This window comes from Macaca thibetana, chromosome 18 (genome assembly GCF_024542745.1).
Source record: "Macaca thibetana thibetana isolate TM-01 chromosome 18, ASM2454274v1, whole genome shotgun sequence".
NCBI lineage: Eukaryota > Metazoa > Chordata > Mammalia > Primates > Cercopithecidae > Macaca > Macaca thibetana.
Genome location: NC_065595.1, coordinates 32713681 through 32726870, shown reverse-complemented (window position 1 = coordinate 32726870; position 13190 = coordinate 32713681). Strand labels below are relative to the sequence as shown.

At 38.2% G+C, this 13190-nt stretch overlaps 1 protein-coding gene across 5 annotated transcripts in view; it reads right to left on the bottom strand.

Annotated features, from left to right (window-relative positions):
* Window positions 1-13190, bottom strand: part of IER3IP1 (immediate early response 3 interacting protein 1) — a 1095035-nt gene that overhangs the window by 797673 nt on the left and 284172 nt on the right. The gene's annotated exons all lie outside the window — the stretch shown is intronic.

The window sequence follows — 13190 nt, the reverse complement described above, 5'->3', positions numbered from 1 at the left end:
CAAAACAAACACAAAACCTTATTGAAAATGTACAAAATGAAAAGGAATTTGTGAAATACTACTTTTTAGTCTTCGTGTTAGAAGTAAATGTGTTTCTCTTTTAATCAAAATTTTCAAATTTGGTGTCAACTTGTAATAATAGTAATGTTTAAAATTATTTTCTTTTTATTATTTAACAAATATGTGTGTAGACCCTCCTATGTACAAGAGATTACTCCAATCTCTGAGGCTACAAAATGTTTCGCAAGGCTTGGTTCCTCACTTGAAGGCATTAAGTGTTAAATCACATAATTGGTGCATAAATCAATAATATTTTATATATTATACATATTTAATAAATTTATTATTCAGAAGAAGAGGCACCACCAAAGATTCAAAGTGTATCAACATTAGTTTCCCTCATTGGCACAATTATAATTAATTCAATTTTTTAAAGAGCCCTACATCAAGGGGCCTTCAACTAAGAAGGCTCTTAATTACTTTTGCTTTGGAAATTTTTTATCCTCTGGTCCAATTCAGGGAAAAACACTAGGAGTATTTTTTTAAAAAGCTTTTATTATACATTACAGACAAAGTAGTGTCCTATGGGCTATGAAGAATGTAAAGGAATGGTAGGTATGGTTCCTTCTCTCAATAAAATTCCAATTCTACTGGGAATACGAGAGGTGGCATAGAGGAGGTTGGGGGAGCATTTATTGTCTCCTCTCATTGTGCAAGGTTCCTAAAGCTCGCTTTATCTCATTTGATCTTCCCATAACCCTATTAGGAAGGTATTTTTCTCATAAATAATAGAAGTCCCCGTAGAGGTAAAATAACCCAAGATCAACAAGCCACAGTGTACATTTCCAATTGAGGTGAAAACCAGGAAATATATACCAAGTGTGGTCACATGGGCAATCGCCCAGTTCAGCTGAGTGAAAATGGGGTTGAATTATCTTATAGCTAGCCTTCAGGGGTCTTTCTTGCATCTCTACTCTTTAGCTCCAAGGAAGGTGATGAAAAGCCCTTCTGAGACCTGGGGCTGGGGCTAGCACTGTCTGGAGGCATCTTCACTCACATGTCTGGTGGGTGATGCTGGCTGCTGGCCAGCACACCTACACATGGTCTTTTGAGTCTTTGGTAAAGGGGAATGGATATAGAGAAATAGGAAAGACCAGTGAAGGGAGATACGCAGTTAAGGGAAGATTTTAATCAGATGGAACACAGAATATTTTTTGTAGATTGATGGGAATAAACCAGTAGAAAGGGGGAAATGATAGTATAGGAAAGAGAACAGATAACAGTGAGAATGGTACTCTAGAGTTGGTGAAAGGAAATGGGACCCAGTGCACTGGGAGGGTTTAGCCTAAGACAGCAACTTGGATGGTTCACCTATTGCACATATCCTCAATGAGGACAAAAGTTGGTTCCTACTCTTTTTATGTACAAAGCACAGATACGCATGCAGTACATAATCTTATGGCATGAGGCAACTAGGATAAAGGTATCTAAAAAGACTCTTTAAGGGGCAATAATGAAAAGAAAAGGTTGAGAAACACTGATATACAGTAACTCGAGAGAAGGCAGAGAGTATATGAGTAGGTATCAGTGTTCTGATGTTCGGGTGTTTAGATGTTTGAAAGGTGTGGAAGCTCTTTTCTGATATCATCTATTTCCCAGTGAAATAAGAAGCAAGAAGAACCAAATATGAGAAGGAGAATGGGAGTTTTACAGGTTTGTCAAGAGATAAGAAAGTTTGAAATTGATATCTTGGAGGGTCAGAGAGGGAATTGGCTAAAGACTCACTTGATGTTGATGGACTGTTTAAGGTGAGATCAGTCAGTATGTTTGTGTGCTTTTCTCTAACTGCATTCAGATGCTCGGATTAGGCAGTGGTTGGGTTTCACCAAGGTTGGTATACTTACTAGGGAAGTACAATGGCTGGAAATATGAGCAAGGGCATTTCCAACAGAATGGCTATAATGGTCCTCAATTCCCTACCCTCACTCTGCACTCCCCATAACAGCACACGTTGTTGGCTTCTCACACCAAGCCCCTGCAGCTCTCTGTGGAAGGGCTTCTTGTTGGCCTGTGTTAGAATAGGCCAGAAGTGCTAGGAAGCTCCTGGGAGCAACTTTTAGCTAATAATAGATGGGATACTACAATTTCCTTGCCCTTGGGCGGGGGGGGTGGGGATAATTCTAAGGACTGTTCCACACACCTGCTTAATAAATTCCCTGTATTCACTTCCTTCTCTTCGCTTGTCCTACAATTATTCAGTTGAGTTTTGGAGTTAACAAAACTAAAAATTTCAATTTTCTTATGTTTTCATTAATTTGAGTTGAGTTCCTGTCATTTGTAACAACAATAAAAACAATCAAATGACTAATAAGGGAATTCACCTCTTGCCTCAGGCTGGCCGAAGTGATCTAATGCAGGGTTTGTTCGTGGAGATCCTTTAAAGCCCTAGAGAGGAGGGAGTGTTGTGAGGTTTAAAGAACATCTGACAACCACTCATACTTGAGTTTGTCTCAATACTGCCATGTGCTAACGAAGTGGGCATTGTGCCTTAGGGTTTCATTGAAGAATCTCTAAAAGTCAGCCTTGCTAACTTATGTTGTAGCTAAGTTTTTGAAGGCATCATCTACTTCACCTGTCAGTATCCTCTCTATGATATGCACAGGAGAAATTTATTTTAGAATGTGTTGCCAGAAGAACTTGACTTCTCTCAAAGAACTGAGAAGGGTTTTCTTTGTGAATCAAGAGAGAACTAAGGAATCAATTGTGTTTATTCACTTTGGCTATATGGAAGCTCAGAGGCAAATACACAGCCCAACATGTGGGACCTTATCATCTGCAATGTGAATATGGACATTTTATGTTTTCCTCCTAATCTTAGGAATATATTCTAATTTATATTTTCCTTAAACTCAATTTTAATATCTTATTTAAATTTTACTATTTATTATAAATGCTATAGAAAAAATCCTTATTTGTGGAATAAAGAAAAGTATAAATAAATAGGTACACACAAGCTGGGCATGGTGGCACACATGCCTATAGTCTCAGCTACTTGAGAGACTGAGATGAGAGCATTGCTTGAGCCTGGCAGTTCAAGATCAACCTGGGCAACATACACAAGCCCTGTCTTTAGGAAATAAAATGAAAGATAAAGAAAAGAATGAGTACACACACTATTATTCAACCTGAGGAATATCCCTTCACTTTTTGTGTGATTCTTTACTGTAAAGTGATACAGTTTAAATTTTTACTGGAAATGGTAAATTCAGAAGCATTCCTTTTACTAAAAAATATAGCAGTAATAGATGATGATTTAAAAAAATAAAGTAATACAACTGGACTCAATAACAAGATAAAAATCTCCATGACCCAGAAACAAAGTAAATAGGGCTAAAACCATGGTGCTCTGGGCTTCTGGTGCAGAGGCAGCAGTCATGTCTAGGAGCTCAGTCCTGTAGAATAATAGGGACCAAGTGGATCCCACATGAGATGGGGTATTAAAGCCAGGAATATTTGCCTGGTCATGAAAGGAAGCTGAAAAAGAAAACTCTTCTTGACTTGTATGTGAGCTTATAGCTTTTATAAAAGCAGGAGGGAAACCTAGGGAGGCAGCAGACAGAAACATAACACCACAACTAGGAACTGGAACAAGCTGCCTCCTGAGCTAGTGACTGGATCTGAAGCATCCTCAGTGTAATTATAGGGCAGGAGTCCCCTACCACAAACGTAAGACTTGGTTCTAGAATGAAATACTGGCACGAGGGTGGGGGAAACTAACTAGAAGCTATCACAAACCTGCTAAATAGGGAAGAGAGATAGAAACAAGTGTCCCTCTCAAAATGATGTTACAAACTAAAACCATTATAAGGCATTTGAAGAAAGCTAAAACATTAAGAAAGACCAGAATAAAAAATCAGTTATTCAAATGTAATTTGCTTTATTAGAAATATATTTTAGGGGTTATTCTGAGAAAGACTAAAACATAAATATGCTTGGGATGCTAAAATCCATTAAAAAAAAAAAAAAGCAAGCGACCAGGTGCGGTGGCTCACGCCGGTAATCCCAGCACTTTAGGAGGCTGAGGCAGGCAGATAGCGACGTCAGGAGTTCAAGACCAGTCTAACCAACATGGTGAAACCCCGTATCTACTAAAAATACAAAACTTAGCTGGGTGTGGCGGCGCACACCTGTAATCCCAGCTACTCAAGAGGCTGAGGCAGGAGAATTGCTTGAACCCGGGAGGCGGAGGTTGCAGTGAGCTGAGATTGCGCCATTGCACTCTAGCCTGGGCAACAGAGCAACACTCCATCTCAAAAAAAAAAAAAAAAAAAAAAAAGCAAGCAAACAGGCAGAAATAAGAACTATATAGATAAAACAAAACATTGATTATAAATTTTGAAATGGAAACAAAGATTTAAAAATTTAATAGACCAGAAATGGGCACTGTTGATGAAATTAATGAACTGAATTACAATATTGCAAAATTCACTCAGAATGCAGCGCAAAATACATAAAAAGTTTTAAATAATAATTAAAAGACATGGAGAATAAATTGAGAGACCACATAATACATCTAATAGGAGTTCCAAAAGAATAGAGGGAATAAAGAAGAAGTAATAATTGAAGAGATGGTAGCCGAAAATTTGCCAGAATTAAGCAATGATATAGGTCCTTGGTTTGAAAGTGTGTTCCAGGTACCAAGTAGAAAGAATACAACTAAATCCCCACTTAGATTCTTTATAGTGAAACTGCAGAAGATAAACAAAAATCTTTAATAATTAGTAATGAAAATAACAGATCATCTAATAATGAATGATAGACTAATAATAAGCTTCTAATTGGAAAAAAATCAGGCCAAAGGACAATGGAATAATATCTTCGAAATGCAAGGAAATATATTTGGCAAGCTAGAATTTTATACACAGCTAAACTGCCATTCAACAGATGGCAAAATATAGGCACACACACATAACCTGAGAGAGTTTACCACCCTCAATTCTCACTAAAAGAGAACACTTAAGCCTTTTAATCCAAAGAAATAAGAAAGGAAGAAGAAAAAGAAGAAAATGAAAGAACAATAACTAAAGACATGGAACAGAAGAAAATATTAGAGGACAGAATAAGAAAATATGTTTCCATAAATTTAATATTGACTGAAACAAAAATCAAAATAACTGATGATCCATGCTTATAATAGGGAGAGTAAATTAGTATTACGAATAATAAGAAGAAGATTGGGAGCACAGTGTTCAATAGGTAAAGTGTATTCAAGTTCATGCCATTTTTAAAGAAGGAAGTGGTCTAATCTCCTCTTTAAGGCCCCTCCTCTTAATACCATTGCATTGGAGATTAAGTTTCAACAAGAATTTTAGAGGGACACCAGTATTCAAACCATAGCACCCCCTAGTAAATAAATTAGTATATTCTTTAACAAATAATATTGGCCCTGGATCTGGAAAAATATGTAGCCTCAGTCATTGCCCTATCAGAGTTTAAATTTAGCAAAGAAGGACAACAGAAGCAAGAAATTTTTTCAAAGGAGAAAGAAAATGTAAAATAGGCTCACCAAACTCCTACTGTGGCATAGTGGACAGTTAACATTTTGCCTGCCAGCACATACTTTTCTTTAGGGAACCACATCTCCCTTCTCTATAAGCTGTTCCTCTTCTGCTTATAAGAATCTTATAGGGACAACCATATTCTTAGAGGACCTCAACCATACGGCCATAAGTGATTTGTCCAGGTATGGGCGTCTGACCTAACCTGCGTCCATCAGAACTCTACCCAGGGCCACCATGAGTCCATATGGCACTTTTGTGTAAATTAGGAAAAAAGTGGCCCTTCCTCAAGACACTTTATACCCTGTGTTAGGAAACTGTTGGAATCTACAATGTTTATGGGGAATGTGGCACCCGTAGGTTGTTGCAGTAACTCCAACGGCAGGATTTTTGAACTTCAGACTACCAACAATATGACAGGCAGTATCTCTCCAGTACAGAGACAATAAAATTCAGGAGCTTAGGGCAGACATCCACTCTGATACATGGAAAAGGCTAGTCTACAGTGAGACAGGATGAAGTCAATGTGTGGAAAGAAGCCAAAATGCAGAACAGAGGGAGACAGTTCCAGTTATATTTGGGGTCATAATTCCAATTGTTCCCAGAGACTCAAGTGTATGCCTTCCTCTCCCATTGTTTGGATGTTCAACTCTTTCTTTTTTTCCACAAGGCAAAACATTCCTTTTTTGGCTTCTGCAGGATCAAATAGAATTTTTGTTATTTGCAAATAATGCAGCTGTGAATTTAATTTCACTAATTTCCACATCCCTCAATTTTAAAGGCAAATGGGGGAGGGCACATTAGCTGTAATCTCTATTTGATCAAGTATGATTTTTACACAAAGGGAAACAGCTCTGTGTCTATCTATTCCAACCCAGTAAGTTGTTTCTCATTCTATGTCCATGCCTAAAAAGAAAATTACATGTTGGCTGCCTGCTTTAATTGTTTGTAATCACTGAAATTTGTAGTCCCATCCTGTGGTGTGTTCTGAGACCTCTCCTCATGGGGCATTCTTTCACTGTGTTTTGTTGGCAGGAGTGTAGCAATTAGAAAATTAGGAAATCTATAAAATCCAGAGGGATATCAGTTTTGGCATTTCTTTCCTTTAGTCAGTGTTGTTGTTAGAAATACATAGGGCACTGGAAAAAAAATTAAATGGAACCATGGGCTCTACCACTGACATGCAGAGCTAATCTGTTTCTAAGAATCACTCACTATTCCATTGGTGAATCCCACTGTAGGTGAATCCAATGAGTCTCTTCTTGGAGGGAGAAGGGAGGAGTTCTTCGTGCCCTCTGAGCTTGCTTAGAGGCCAGTATCTTTAGAAAGTCATCTTCCTCCCGAGTGCACATGACTCTAATTTGTAGTTACAGCCAAATATACAGAACGGGAAGATTAAACCTTATTCATTTATGTGCATACATACACCTGATCACATGCAACTACAAAGTCATAAGACTAAATTTAACACAAACATAGCAGAACTGAGGTTATCCTTTTCTCCTTCAACATGCTTTAGAAGTGTGTTTGCTCTTTGGAAATAGGAAAGAGTCATCTGGAGCCACATTACCTGGCAAATTAGGTAATCGAGCTGCAGTAATTGGGGGTTCAATAAAAAAGTAAGAACTTCCATCAATGGAAGCATCCTTAGAATAACTAAGTAACCTTCTAAGGAGATTACACAGGAGGGGAACCACTCATTTGGAAAGGAAAGAAGAGGTTGTGCATATGCTTGCCGTTCAAAAACAGTTAAGTGAGGAAAAGCACAAACAAGTGCATCTGCATGAGACACAGCGATATAAATACTTATGTTTCTAGAATATTCATCACATGATTCCGGGAAAATTGGCAGTTTAGAAGTAATCAAGTTAGATCTTCTCCTTCCAGTATATCCTAGAATAGATTCCCAATATATTAAAGAGAAAAAATAAAATCATAAAAATTTTAGTGACTGAAAAATGTGAAAGAAAATAGAGTTTGGGGACAAGTTTTCTAAGCATAAAATTATGAAAGAAATGGAAATTTTATAAGACTGAAAACATTGTATAGAAAAAAATGTGCATCAAGGCAAAGAGTTAATAGCCTTACTATACACAGAGCTGCTACAAAGTAATAAAATATTTCATATTTATATAACATGAGATGTTTTAAAAAATGTTTAACCTTCCTAGCCACTACCAAACATTGCAATTTAAAGACGTTGTAGCTGGAGTAATATTTCTAAGCACATTAATGTGCTTTTTCCCCCCTCTTAATGGTTCTATGCATTTGACCTTACCATGATCAGCCTACAAAATCCATCTGTGTTGGGTAAAGGGGAAGGAGAGGAATTAGGGGTGGGAGGCTGTCAGGTGGGGCAGATAGAACTCTTACTGTAACAAAAGGCAAGAGTTAATAATTTGCTTCCGATAACCAAAATTGGGTTTTATAGCATGGAGAGACAGACTTTGTCAGAAGAAACAGGATTTCTGAATTTCTGTAGTCTCTTTCACTGTAGAAGAAAGTTTCACTGCCTATAACAGTTAAACTATGATGTCTGCTAACCTTATAGTCTAGGATGGAGAAGGGACAAAGAGGATATTATACAAACACAAATATATACATAATATCAATATATAATTATTAATATATTTACATAAATGTTTATTTACATAAATATATTTAATATATTCATATAATACATAATTATATTTACATACATATATTTAATATATTCATATAATACATGATTATATTTACATAAATATATTTAATCTATATATACAGAATAATTAATACATATCTATTTAATATATAAGTATATTTACATAAATACATTAATATATTTAATGTAATATATAAATTTATATATTCGTATACATATATAGTTATCCATATAAGTACATATGTAAATATATAAATCTATTTATAAAATATAATACATATAATATCCTCTGAATATACTTATATATATGCCTAGATATACACAAAGGATATTATATGGAGACAAATATAGAAAATATATAATCTATTATATAACATATAATATATAATAGATTATATATAATAACATGATCGATTATATATTATATAATAACATATAATCTATTATATATTATATAACAATATATAATCTGTTATATATAATATATAATCTATTATATAATATATACATTTGTCTCCATATATCTTCTGTGTATATTTATACATATATAGAGACAGCAGAACATCAAAAGACAGACCTTTCCTGCTCAGGTGAAAGAACAAAGGAGAAAGACTGATGTAGTGCAAGCAGGTCAGGTGCTGAATCCCTATTATTTTCCTCTCCACATATGACAGGCAGGCACTTACACATCTAAATAGATTTTGGGAAGTACAAGGACATCAGGGCTAGCAACTCATTTCCCTGGACACAATACAGGAGAAACCCTACCTGTGGCTACTTTGAGCATGGAGGAAACTGAGACAGGTTTGGCAGGTGATAGGCAGTTAGATGGACCATGTGCTCCTGGCTGTCCATGGTCTGCTCACAGATAGCAGAGGATCCATGTGAAACCAAATGCCCTGGTAAAGAATGCAATAGTGCTGAGAAGGTCAGGGGACCAGCAGAAGTAAGTGGGACTAAATTGCTGGGCTCAAAGGCCCCAGCAACATGTGCTAGCACAGAATCCCAAGAGGCCAGGTCAGGGTAGGTACTATTCAGCACTTACAGGTTCTGATACAATCCCTGGGCAACTGACACCTTATGGGGGATTGGTCTCTGAGAAGTAAGAATTTATAAATTGAAAGTACCCTGTTTAAACCAGAGGAAAGGGGAATACTATTCACTGGGAAGCCTTAGGCTCCTTACTGTCCAATGAGGAGGTGCTCATGGGGAATATCAGAAATATATTGATGACATTAATATTGAATATCAGTTCAATATTAAAACAAAATGAAACCACATTTTTAATACAGTCAAGTGTGACTTGAGTATCTGCAACATTGCTAACACAGTACTTTTTTTCTTTGTTTCACTCTTTCATGAGTTCTATTTTTTCTGTATATATTTCTGTTTTCCAAATGTCTATAAAAATAATATAAAATACAATTACCCTTTTATAAAAACATGTATCACCTCTGAAATAAAAAATACAATACGTATTTTAAAAAATGTGTTTGTAACTGGGCGAGGTGACTTATACCTGTAATCCCAGGATTTTGGAAGGCCAAAGTGGGATTATTGCTTGCATTTACGAGTTTGAGACCGGCCTGGGCAACACAGCAAGACCTCGCCTCCACTAAAAAATAAAAAATAAATAAAAATAAATAAGCTGGGCATGATGGCACTCACCTGTAGTTCCAGCTACTCGGGAGGCTGAGATGAGGATCACTTGAGCCCAGGCATTTAAGGCTACCGTGAGCTGTGATCGCCACTGCACTCCAGCCTGGGCAACAGAGCAAGACCCTGTCTCTAAATAAATACATAAATAAATAATAAAATATGTTTATATATCAAACAAGATCAGAAGAGATTCTAGGGTAGTGTTTCAGTTAAAATTATTTTCTGTAAAGTTAAGTGTACAATAAAAATTCAAAGATTAACAAATTTGGGCCTCCTTAATTTTGTCACTTACCCATATATTTCATCTTTTTTTTTTTTTTTTTTTTTTTTTTTTTTAGGGGAAAACAAGCCATCTCCTGCACTAATTTTCAATTATCTGTACTCTGGAAGTCCAACACACCCTTGCCTAATTAAGCATATGCTTCCTGGGATTAGCGCAGGAGAGATTTCCCGCCTAACGCGGCTCTCCCAGCTCCCAGCGCCATCTGTGCATTGAGCCGTGCCCAGAGTGATTTGGTGATTCACTGGAACCTGGCAAAGGGTCTGGCCAGGCTCCGACAGAAAACAGGATATGGTAATTCTCTCGAGGCTTAGCCCCACTCTGCTGTGGTTTCCTTGATACACTCTCTGATTCCTCAAGACCAGCCTTTGGTTTTCATTGCTCTGAAGTGGTGTTTCCACACCCACACCCTAGTTCAGACAGAATAAATTAGACAATGCATTTGTGAGCTCCTTACTTCTCCAAGAGGCCCAGTGCAAAGAGTCTGTTGCCCGAGGTCACACTGTTAGCAGTGGCAGAATGAGGACAGGACCCAGGCGCCCAGCTGTTCATCCAGGAAGACTAGAGCGTTTGAGGAAAATATCCACAGCCCAAAGTAGTCACTTGTTACCATGAACAGCCATGAACCCCCCTTTCACTTTTATGATCCACTCAAGGGTGGCTCAAGTTCAAACTAACCTAGTCCCACATGGAATTCACTGCAAATGATTTCTAAATGTGGGCAGGATTGAATTGTATTTATATACAGACTTTCTTCTCCCTGGGCCCCCCAAAGGCTGCCCTTTCCACGGCCTCCCTACCCTTCCCTCTGCCTGCCAGTAACTGTGGTTTCTTGGTAAGGCAGCTAAGGTTCATTATCATTATTATTACTATTGTTGACAGGTTATACAAGCACAATGTATAGAAGTTGAAAAGTACAAAAAAAGTAACCAGTAGAAAGTAATTATTTTTCTTACCTTCAGCCACTCAGTGACCAAAACATTGGTATCAGATTTTTGGATATCCTTCTGGAGTTATTCCATGAATGTACAAATATACGTATTTATATACATATATGTCATTTTTTGAAATTGAGGAAAGTATGCGCTTGCTATTTTTTTTTTTTTTTTTTTTTTTTTTGAGACAAGAGTCTGGCTGTGTCACCCAGGCTGGAGTGCAGTGGCATGATCTTGGTTCACTGCAACCTCTGCCTCCTGAGTTTAAGTTATTCTTGTGCCTCAGCCTCCTGACTAGCTGGGACTACAGGCACGCACCAGCATGCCAGCTAATTTTTTTGTATTTTTAGTAGAGATAGGGTTTCACTGTGTTGGCCAGGATGGTCTCGAACTTCTGGTCTCAAGTGATTCACCCACCTCTACCTCCCAAAGTGCTGGGATTACCGGTGTGAGCCACTGCACCCAGCTGGAAGTATGCGCTTTACACCGTTACCCTTGCTTCATCTTCATTTAACATCTCTTGACTATTGTTCTGTATTAGCATGCATGAACAAGATACCTATGTATTTCTGATGCCAAATGTACCTAGTGCTTTAAAATTTATCTCCAAAGCCATGGTATTCTGTGTCCATGTACATTCAACAAAAACTGTCATTTTTATTCCTGTCAAAGTTATGGCTGCGAGGATTTTAACAACTAATGATCAGGAGATAAGTAAGCACAGCAAATGCATAAATACTGGATAGTCTCCCTGTATAAGCCCCATCAATTGTCATATATTAGGTGACAGAACCTGGCATTTCAGAGTTGGAAGAGACCTTAGAATCATGTGGTCTGACTTTTTGCTAAGGAAAAGAATCCCTTTCACATTCTTCCTGACAGTGTCACCTAACCTGTGCTTAAGCTCCACAGGCATCCCTCTTCCTCTAAAAATAAGACATTTTACCTCTAGGGCATTTAAAGCCCAGTCTTATATATATATTTTTTAATTCTTTTTTTTTTTTAAAGAGATAGGACTTCGTCATGTTGCCCAGGCTGGCGTGCAGTAGTCATTCACAGGCAAAATCATAGCTCACTGCAGCCTCGAATTCCTGGACTCAAGCTATCCTCCTGCCTCAGCCTCCCGAGTAACTGGGATGACAGGCATGCGTCACTGAACCCAAGTTATTTTCATATTAAAACTTGACTTCCTAGTGGCCCTTTGAGGAGACTGATGGCTGCTGCTGTGGTACCTCAGTTTTGTCTTCAGGCTGTCCTCCAGGGTGTTCCATTGCTCTACCAGCACCCAGGTGTCCACAGCCCCACTGTCCTGGGCAGGTACCTTGCTGCCACATTGTCTGAAAAATAGGCACTCAGACCTGGCTGCAGCCACGCAGCTGGGGCCTCACCAACACAGAGCAATAGGCACACAGTCAGGCCTAGGGACTAAAGGGTATGGCTTGTGCCTTGCTTACCTTTTCCAAATATTTCCTGACTTTCCTTGAGAAAACCAAGAACAAGTGTTACCCTATGGGTTTAGCGGCCATATTTTCTGAGCCAAAAACTGCACCTGCCAACCACCAGCCAAATTGTTGCCTTCTGTACAGCAAAGACTATCCCATGCCCACCTATGCAGAAAGGAGCAGGTGCATGCATTGGTGGGCTGATACCTCAGCCCAGCACTCCCCTGTGGCTCCTGGAAGTTCATGGGTAGCCTCTGAAAAGACTGCTTGGCCACCATTAGGATTTGTGTTGATTCTGTGATTTGAAGTTATGGTATCAATTTGGTAAGAACTAAAATGATTATCCACGTTTGTCTTGGGCTCATAGGGCTTTCAGTGATGTGCCCTCCACCCCGACTTTGAGGATGAAACTGGGTAATTACCACCCCGTGACAGTGAAAATGATGCTAATCAGTGCACAGCTGATGAGAAGAACCAGATACAGAGTCTCTCCACCTAGTTATAGATGGCTTTTAAATTAGTGACTGAGAAGACAACAGACACACCTACGTCAGACCTGTCCAGGTGACCAGTGGCTATCCTTAGGCTTGGATCAACGTGAAGAAAGCTATAACCTCAGCAGCTGTAGGGGCACTGTGTGATTAAAGAAAGACCTGAGGCCCAGCATTGAGA